Below are 10,848 nucleotides of genomic sequence, written 5' to 3' on the forward strand. Positions count from 1 at the left end.
AAGGGGCATATGCACAGAATTGCAATAATGGGTTGTACAACTAAATCGTTTTACAGTCAAAAGACGACCAATACATCATTTACAAAATTGAATATGAATGTCTTCTCAATGCACTGGGTGATCAAAAAGTCAGTATAAATTAGAAAACTGAATAAATCACGGAATAATGTTGATAGAGAGGTACAAATTGATAGACATGCTTGGAATGACATGGGGTTTTATTAGAACAAAAAAAAATACCAAAGTTCAAAACATGTCCTACACATGGCACTCCATCTGATCAGAATAGGAATAATTAGCATAGCAAAGTAAGACAAAGCAAAGATGATGTTCTTTACAGGAAATGTTCAATATGTCTACCATCATTCCTCAACAATAGCTGTAGTCGAGGGATAACGTTGTGAACAGCACTGCAAAGCATGTCGGGAGTTATGGTGAGGCATTGGCGTCGGACGCTATCTTTCAGCATCCCTAGAAATGTCGGTCGATCACGATACACTTGCGACTTCAGGTAACCCCAATAATCGTATGGACTGAGGTCTGGGGACCTGGGAGGCCAAGCATGACGAAAGGGCGGCTGAGCACACGATCATCACCAAACGACGCGAGCAAGAGATCTTTCACGCGTCTAGTAAATACTACTTTTTTTTTGTTCTAATAAAACCTAATGTCATTTCAAGCATGTGTGTCAATTTTTCCCTCTCTATCTACATTATGCCGTGGTTTATTAAGTTTTCAAATTTATACTGAGTTTTGATCACCCGGTATATCTTTTGGTGTATGGAGGGGGGGAGGGAGCAGACTGATACAGGTGCAGTCTGCATTGTTACCAAATTTATTACAGATGACGTCGGTATATGTGACAATAATGGTGTCATCAGATAACATCACTGGTTTTTCTCCCCTCCCCTGCTCCAACCCGTGTTATTCCTCTCTCAGACTCTCTGCCTTCCCATCCCCCTCCAGTCCCCCACTTGGGAGTGGGCACAAAAAGCCCATTACGTGCCGATCTGTTAGTATGGAAGGATCTCTTTATTTCATTATTTTCTTGGGATGTACAGGTGTTATCCAGTACCACCAGAAATTGCCGGGAAAAGCTCAGCCTCGGTGAAAGCTACTCACTGTGTATGCAATGTGTTCAATTGATGAGATATTAGAGTTGGGCCGAGAGAACTTTCATAATTATATTACCTTTAAGCATGCAGCTGAGGATTGTGTTCACAGCTTCCTACATGAAGACTGGAAAGAAGTGATAATGGAGGAAAGTATACCTTTCTGCAAATAATTATAATGCAGTGGGATGGCTTAAAGCTACATTTCATGGCTTGTGCAGATGGATTCATGTGCTGGAACTGTCTCCCCTTGTCGAAATGACTGGTCATTATGTCTAAGAGGCGAATATGCTCCAGACCGACTGGTCTACTTCACAAAACCACACAAGAGGACGCTCGAAATTGTGATGTCATGGGTTTCCCTCCTGGAAATTGGTGGGAAGCAATGAGAAAACTGCATCCAGTCACGTGACATGAGGGACGTAAGGTTGGTGTGGCAGCTCGCTGGTCTGAGTTAGTGGAAGGATCATGAAGCGTCAACAGCAGCACCTGCCAAGAGCATCCAGCATCTTCCAGCAGAATGGGGTGAAACGAAAGAGTAACTACCCCTGGCTTAAAATATTACATGTCTGACTCTACTTGCTGTTATTACTGTTGCTTCTTCTTATTCTTCTTTGTTTGGTAGTGGCAGCGACCTCCAGCTTGTCACGACCTGCAGTTGCGGTGCTTTCTGGTCTGTCAACACCTGTAGCAGCACAGCAAACCAGGGGGGCCTTTTGCGGCGGCGACCTCCAACACATGGAATCCTGTAGCAGAACTGGTTGGAATACTGAAACAGGACATGGATCTGCTATTTCCTGTACCACTCATCGGCTCCTATGATGAAGACACGCATCCAAGAATCGCAGAACACTGATGCTCTCAGACAACATGGTGCTAGTCAGTAGTGGACTCCGAAATAGAAACCATCCATTGGACCATGGAACTCTAGGACCTTCCGCCGCGGAAGTCGAACACGCGGCCAAACAAATGGACGTGGTCAGCCCATAGAGGGCTCCGCCTCCGCGGCGGTTATTCCGCGCAGCGGCTCTCGCGCAGCGGCTCTCGCGCAGCCACTTGCAGACAGCCAATAGCCGCTCCCTCCGGTTTCGTATATAGGGACGCGCTTTGCCCTAGTCCAGCCGTGGAGGCCCACGTCCCTACTGTCGCCATCCACCCCCACCGTCCTACCTTACCCCCACAGGCTGTCCTCCTCCTCAGTGAATCCCGCCGTCTCTACCGTGCCTTCTTCCACAAGCGTGACCCGGACACACTACGACGCCACCGGCAACTGCAGCGACACATTCGTAATTTGCTCACGGCCATGAAACGCCGGGACTGGCGACAGACATGCACCTGTTTAAATGCTACCCTACCACGTTCTGGTCAGCCTTCCGTCGCCTTACTGGAACTAAACCCTCCCCCTACTACCCTCTTCTCCATGATGAGCACCCATTCCCTGACACCCTTAGTAAGGCCAATCACTTTGCCTCCTACCTGTCCAATGTCTTTTCCATCCCCGACGATCCCCAGTTCGATTACTCCCTCTTCCCGGATGTCCGCGATCGAACTGACACCTCTGTCCCTCCCCTAGCGCCTGGTTTCCAGTACTTGGACAACATTGCACACACAGAACTCAATGCCCCTATCACTACACAGGATCTCATTGCTACACTCCGCACAAAACGCAACACCGCTCCTGGTCACGATCGTGTCACCTACCGTCACTTTCGTGAAGCTCCTGTCTCTTTCCTCTCCACCCTGGCCTGGCTCTACATTGTAGTCCTGTCCACTGGTTACTGCCCCGACATGTGGAAAAACTCCGGTATCCTGATGTTCCTTAAACCTGGCAAACCGCCCTCTGCCGTCTCTTCCTACCGTCCCATCAGCCTTACCTCGGTCTTCAGCAAGGTCCTGGAATCCATCCCCACCCGCCGCATCCACCAGCATCTCCGCCAGCACCGCCTCCATCCTGTTACACAGTGTGGCTCTCGGCCGTCCTCGTCTTCCGACGACCTTCTCCTTCACCTGACTCATCTCCTTTCCGACCGGCTTAATTCCCGTCGCTCCGCTATCTTCCTCTCCCTGGACCTCGAACAAGCTTATGACCGCGTATGGCATTCCGGTCTCCTCTTCAAGCTCCAAACCTTCACCCTTCCTATTAACTAGGTCCGTCTGATCGGCTCCTTTCTCTCCCACCGCCCTTCCTAGATCACCATCCATAACACGGACTCCTACACCTTTCCTCCCTCTGCCAGTGTGCCCCAAGGCTCCGTCCTCTCCCCTCTTCAGTACCTTTTGTATACGGCGGACATGCCGCCGCCGTCATCCCCCGTCCACCTTCTCGAGTTTGCCGATGACACCACCTTCTTTGCCCTTGCCCCCACCCTGCAGTGCTCCCAACACCTTCTCCAATCCCATCTTGACCGGTTCACCACTTGGTGCAAACAGTGGTTGCTCAAGGTCAACCCCTCCAAAACCCAGGCGATCATTGTAGGCAAAACCACCCCTTCCTTCCGCCTCCTTGATTTCTATCTCACCATCTATGGCCGTCCTATCACCCTCACTCCCACCCTCAAGTACCTTGGCGTCACCCTTGACCGTCGCCTCTCCTGGACGCCCCATCTCCGGACAATCCAAGCCAAGGCACACTCCCGACACCGTCTCCTCAAGCTCCTTTCGGGCTGTACGTGGGGTCTGGACCCCTCTACCATCCTCCACATCTATAAATCCCTCATCCACCCTATCCTTTGCTACGCCCATCCGGCCTGGATCTCCGCCGCCCCCCTACCTTTTATAAATCCCTTCAAATCCTTGAACGCCATGCTCTCCACCTCGCCTATCGCATCCATCTCCCCTCCCCCATGCAGATCCTGTACAATCTCATTCCTTTCCCCCACCTCCTCCTTTTCCTTGAAAGGATACAGATCCTGTACACCTCCAGCAAACTCGACCCTCCCCACCCGCTTGTCTCGCCCATCCTCTCCCACCCCCGCCCACTGCCGTGCCTGTATTCCCAAGTCCCACCCGGTCTCCATCTCTCCACCCTCCTTACCCTCTCCCAAGGTGGCTTCCGCCAGCTCCCCCTCCCTGATGATGTACTCCTCCCCTCCATCTACCCCTTCTATCAACTTTGATCCTCCCCGCCCCCACTTACTGTGTGCTCTCCTCTTGGCACCCTCCCTCCCTCCCTTCTCTTTCCTTTTCCCCCGTCCCCTTCCTCCACCCCTCTTCCCTCGGGCATCCCCCCTTCTCCCCTCCCCCTATCTCCCCTGTCCATGGCATCGTTTCTCCCCTCTCCTTCTCCCTCTCCCTCTTCCACTCCTCCCCCCCTCCTCCTCTCTTGGCAGCTCCCCGGACTTGTACATTGTTAGTGAACATTCGCACGGCGGAGGTCATCGCCATCAGTGTCTCGTGTGTGTGCCTTCGTTTGTGTTCTGTGTTCTTTCGCCGTCTCGCCACAACTGTTCACGTGTGCCGTCGCCGTCATCCATGTTATGTGAGCCGTGTCAACTAGTGCTACTGATATTTCTCGTCCAGCGTGAACGGCTCCCTGTTTTTTGTTTTTTAGTGTCTACTATTTTTGCCCACCGTTTTGATTGTTTTTCTTTGTGCCTCCTATATGTATTACTTTTTGTCAAACTCAAGGCTTAAGAACGGCTTACTCTGTTGCTGACAGCCCGCCTTGTATCAGGTGATAAAAGTAACAATAAAGAAAAAAAACCCTAGTCCATCCAGTCTGGTACTCGCTCTGGATTTCGTTTCTGTCTCGGCGGTACTGCGTTCTGGTCGTTGCTCGCTGTTGACATTTGCCTGGCTCTGGTTCCGTTTGGTGTTTGGATTTGTGGTTTCCACAAGCCTCCGTTGTTTATCTCTTCCTTGTTGTGTCGCTCATAGTCGGTCATGGTCGGTTGTTGTCATTTGTCGTTGGTCTGTCGTCCGACTCGTCCTGTGTTTACCCGGTGGTGCGTGCTCCAACGCCGGCGGCTTCCCCGCCTGGCGGCTCCGATCCGCGGCCCAAGGCGTTCCCACTGTTGGTTGTGGTTACAACAGGAACATTTCAGTGCTACATCAATGGTAGAGTGATGGTGTGGTGCATGATAAGATATCATTGCTCCCACTACACTACTACTATTCACTTATAATTTAACTGTTAGTGGATAGAAGTGTCTGAGTATAGGCACAGATGCAGAGGATAACTGGTGTATGGTGATGGAGATGAGAATGTGCAGTTTATTCAGTCAGCATGGGATGACGTGTATAGTGCAATCGCGTACATCAATTCTCAGGTGACTACAGAGTGTAGCCCCTCTCTTTTTCTAGACATTTACTGAGATGATCTGGTGTTACTTACCATGAAAGTGTATGATGACTCATGACGAAATCTGGGGTCTGTCCATTTATGCCGGCCGGAGTGGCCGAGCGGTTCTAGGCACTACAAAAAAAATGGCTCTGAGCACTATGGGACTTAACATCGATGGTCATCAGTCCCCTAGAACTTAGAACTACGTAAACCTAACTAACCTAAGGACATCACACAACACCCAGCCATCACGAGGCAGAGAAAATCCCTGACCCCACCGGGAATCGAACCCGGGAACCCGGGCGTGGGAAGCGAGAACGCTATATGCACTACAGTATGGAACCGCGCGACAGATACGGTCGCAGGTTCGAATCATGCCTTCGGCATGGATGTGTGTGATGTACTTAGGTTAGTTAGGTTTAAGTAGTTCTAAGTTCGCTGGGACTGATGACCTCAGCAGTTAAGTCTCAGAGTGCTCAGAGCCATTTGAACCAATTTTCCATTTATTTACAGCACTCTACTGTTACGTATATGGACTAAGGACGCTACTATGTCTTGTGTCAGAGAAGCTTCACCACTGGATACTATGTATTCAAGTTGTATACAAACAGGCTGTGAAATTGTTCGTGAGTGTAGTACACAAGTGAATGATTTAGAGCAGTGCTTCAGTTCATGTGTAAATGCAGTGCCAAAGTCGACAACTATTTCTCCAATAGCCATGCAATCCATCCACAGTAAATTTATGGACCGGATAGCCGAGTTTTGTGACGCTCCTTTCAGTTCGAGGGAACTCAATTTAGTGCATACAAGAATCAGTTATTTGAAAAATATAGTGCTGCTTTAAAAATGAACCAACAGATTTTGCTGATATACTGCAACCTATGCGCCGTTGCTGATGTGTAAATAAAAAAATAATGTATTATTGTAAATGATCTGTTTTTCTATTTCATAACACTCTCATTATAAGTACAACGTGTGTGTGTACGAAGTAAACAGGCAAATTTATATGCAGAGCATGTGCACTGACGTAAATGTCACTTGTAGCTAGACCTTTCAGACGAAAAATGTGTAAACGTGTCTGCGTCATGGAAAAACTACCGCTTGTAAATATTTATACCTTGTGCCTCATGTGTGTATTAAGTACACTTGTGAATAGAATAGTTTTTAAGTTTCACCTGCTGCTAGCCACCGAACTCTGATTAGTTTTTAGTGAGAATACAGTTCCCTGAGCCAGCGGCCTTGCCGCAGTGGTAACACCGGTTCCCGTCAGATCACCGAAGTTAAGCGCTGTCGGGCTGTTGGCAAGCGGGGTGCACTCAGCCCTTGTGTGGCAAACTGAGGAGCCACTTGATTGAGAAGTAGCTGCTCCGGTCTCGGAAACTGAAATGCGGCCGGGAGAGCGGTGTGCTGATCACATGCCCCTCTATATCCTCATCCTGTGGGCCGGGGATGACACGGCGGCCGGTCGGTATCGTTGGGCCTTCATGGCATGTTCGGTAGGAGTTTAGTTTATAGTTACCTGAAACATGGCTGACTGCTCCCTCAAGCGCGCCTCTAGGACACCATGTAGAGCTCTGAAGGGAAGCAGCCGACCGCCGTCGTTGTAGAGAGCCTTAGCAGCTTAGGTCGTCCTTCCAGTGGCCGCAGATCGCTCTGTACCCGGGAGCCCGCGTCTTCGTGTCCCGGCCACGCCCCCGTGGACGGCAGCTTGCAGTCTGCGGGACGATGCCAACCAGAGAGCGGAGGCTAGAAGCCAGCTGCGACCCTACCCGCCACAGCAATTACCAATCTGTGAGCGGAGGTTGGAGGTAGCTTCAGCGGGACTGCTGGCCGCCAATATCCATCACCATAATATCGTCGTTGCGGCGTGCAACTTAAACAATTGTCATTCTCTCCACTTCTAGACGAGGACGACTGCCCCTTTGAGCCTCTGGGCTTGCTTGTTTACGTGTCTTTTCCCTACGCCTTTGACGTTGTTCCTCTAGAGAGGACAGGTGGAGTGCTCTTTAATAATTACAGTATCAGGTTTCCTCACCCCACTTCGGTGGTGTCCTAAACCGGCCTCGCAGAATCATTTGCAGAATATCAGCATCGCCCTAGCCTGCCATCCGATGTACTGGCTCAAACGTTACTCTTTGTGTTTGCCCCCACTCTAAATGTCCTAAACTTTATGTATTTATTTATTGAGTCCTCAGCCTTCTGACTGGTTTGTTGCGACCCACCATGAATTCGTTTCCTGCGCCAAGCTCTTCAACTCGGAGTAGCACTTGCAACTTACCTCTTCAATAATTTGCTGGATGTATTCCAACCCTGTCTTCCTCTACAGTTTCTGCTCTCCACAACTCGCTCTAGTGCCATGGTAGTCATTCCCTCATGTCTTAACACCTGTCCTATCATCCTCTCCCTTCTCCATGTCAGTATTTTCCACATATTCCATACCTCTCCGATTCTGCGCAGAACCATCTCATTCCTTGCCTTATAAGCCACCTAATTTTCAACGTTCGTCTGTAGCACAACATCTCAAATTCTTCAATTCTCTTCAGTTCTTGTTTTCCCACAGCCCATGTTTCACTACCATACAATGCTGTTCTCCAAACCTACATTTTCATAAATTTCTTCCTTAAATTAAGGCGTAAGTTTGTTACTAGCAGACTTCTCTTGCCCAGGAATGCCCATTTTGCCACTGCTAGTCTGCTATTGATATATTCCTTGATCCGTACGTAATTCGTTATTTTGCTACCTAGATGTTAGAGTTCATTAACGTCATGTATTTTGTGGCCATCAATCCTGATGTTAGGTTTCTCACTTTTCTCATTTCTGCTACTTCTCTTTACTTTCTTTCTTAGATTTACTTTCGGTCCATATTCTATAGTCCTGACTGTTCATTCCATTCAGCGTATCATGTAATTCTTCTTCACATTCATGCAAGATAGCAATATCATCAGCGAATCGTATCATTGACATCCTTAACGCTGAATTTTAATTCCATTCCTCAACGTCCCTCAACCAACATTGTTTCTTCGATATACAGATTGAACAGGAGGGGCGAAAGACGAAATCCTGTTTTACACTCTTTTCGGTCCGACTATTTCGTTCTTGATCGTCAGTTGTTTTCCATTCTTCTGTATATTATTCTTCTCTTGGATGCTTGAGTTGTGATGCTGATGGTGCGATAATTCTCGCTCTTCTCAGCTCTTGCAGTCTTTGGAATTGTGTAGATGATATTTTCCATAAGTCGCATGGTATGCCGCCATACTGATACATTCTACACATCCACCAGAATAGTTGTTCTGTTGGCACTTCCCTCAATGATTTCAGAAATTCTAATGGAATGTTATCTACCCCTTCTGCGTTATTTGATATTAGGTATCGTAAAGCTCACTTAAAATCTGATTGTAGTACTGGATCCCCTACCTCTTCTAAATCGACTCCTGTTCCTTCTTATATCACTCCAGACAAATCATCCCCCTCCACCTATCCGCTCTCTCCTTTGCATTTAACAGTGGAATTCCCGTTGCACTCCTGAAGTTACCACCCTTGCTTTTGATTTCACCAAAAGTTGTTTTGACTCCCCTGTGTGCTGAATCAGTCCTTCCGACAATCATTTCTTTTTCGATTTCTTCACATTTTTCATGCAGCCATATCGTTTAGCTTCCCTAGTGAGCCGTGGCGCCATTGAATTAGTAGACTGTTCTGTCTGGCACCGCTGGGTCAGGTGTAGTATCGACTATCTCTTTTGCGGCCCCATTGCCAATATCTATGAGGAAGCTTTGGTATCTGTGGGTTGTGTCCTTAGAAGGTCTTTGCTTGCCGATATATAGACGACGTTCGCTGGCCCGAGAGAGGGAGGCACGAAGTATGAGGATGGGCGGTAGCGTAGCGACAAGATACGGTTACGAGGTCAGAGCGGCCGAAGCCACGAGCTGCACAAGGAGGGCCTGCGCAGGGCGAAGATCCAGGAGTACTTCACCGAGGTCAGCGTTGACTACACGCAGCAGGCCGACGTCCCGTCGGTTGGTTGGCAGCATTCGTGTCGGACGACCGCTCGTGGCCTGGCTGCCCTCTTCTACCTGGCTTTCATCGGCGCCGCTCAGTAACCGCTGCGACGCACCGTGGATTTATGGAACAGCTTGCTGACAAAGGGGAGTAACATTCTGGAATCCTCGTGGTGATTTGTTTCATTGTCTACCTGCCCTCTTTATTATTCTCTGGTGTACTCTTTGGCAGTCCCCTGCCGCAGATCCGACTGGGGGGCTACTCCGGTGGAATGGAAAGATCATCATGACACACTATGCATCTTTAACGCAGTCGTTTACATGGCCTTCTGCATCCTCACGCCGTTGTTCATTGCTGATTCTACCGCCTTTAAGAGCAGTTTGCCAAGCCCAAGAACAGCAGGGTGTCCTCAACATCCGTCCGCTCCTCCGCCTTGTCGATGGCGCAATGAAGGTGCGTTCTCATACTGGAAGTCTTCGACCGCCAGCGCTGATTGTTACTGGTCAAAATTTCAGCACTGGCGTGCATCGAACCTGGGACGGAGGACGTTTTGATGACTAATGAAAGGCGCTACCGCCAGATCATGGGTTGACATTAAATGAGCCCCTGTTATTTCTCTCAAACAGCCTTCCATGCCTCGATGACACTATGCTTAGTCGATATCTTGTTATATACTAATCAGAGTTCTGTGCAGGGTGCACCGTATACTCATTCTTGTCCACCTTTTTTGAGTTAATCAGTCATTACACCAAGTCACTGACTTTCTTTCGAATTACATTAATCCTGTCATGTAATGTGCTGATCGATCTCAGAAGAGCCCTATAAAACTTGTCTAGTTCTCCACGTACATCCCCGGCTTTACATTCGGGAGTCTCAATTTCTGCACTCACGTAGAACGAATGTTCTGCCTATGAACACCCATCCGACCGTGCCAAGCGCCCAGGATGCATGCGTATTTGTCCCTAGTGTCATGTATACTGGCATACCTCTTTTCATACCTATATATCTTAAAACTCCTGGAAGGTCAGTCTATACCTACCACCATTCAGTTTTCTTGATTTACCAATAACGAGAAACTCCTACTGTGTGTGATTTCAGCAATCTCCTCACATCTTTACAAATTCATCGAACATCATGTCAATTCCTTCATGTGCTTGGTAAATGTGATATAAATTGGAATTGTCTTGTTTGAAGGGTATAATGTGGTTTGCATGATCATCCGCCAACTGTTTAGGAATTTTGGAATATATCTGATTCAAATAAAATACGTCAACATTCCTAAGGCAACATTGCCTAATATGGACTCGGCGTTTGGCTTTATTTTCTCCAGTGGAGGGATATCACTGCTTTCAATGCATGTTGTGTACGCATACCTTTGACGACTTGCAAAATCTGCTGTAACAATTGGTATTTGGCCTGAAAAACGTATTTGAAAATACAGATACATACTCAAAGTTG

The sequence above is a fragment of the Schistocerca gregaria genome, chromosome 1, assembly GCF_023897955.1.
Source record: "Schistocerca gregaria isolate iqSchGreg1 chromosome 1, iqSchGreg1.2, whole genome shotgun sequence".
NCBI classification, from domain to species: domain Eukaryota; kingdom Metazoa; phylum Arthropoda; class Insecta; order Orthoptera; family Acrididae; genus Schistocerca; species Schistocerca gregaria.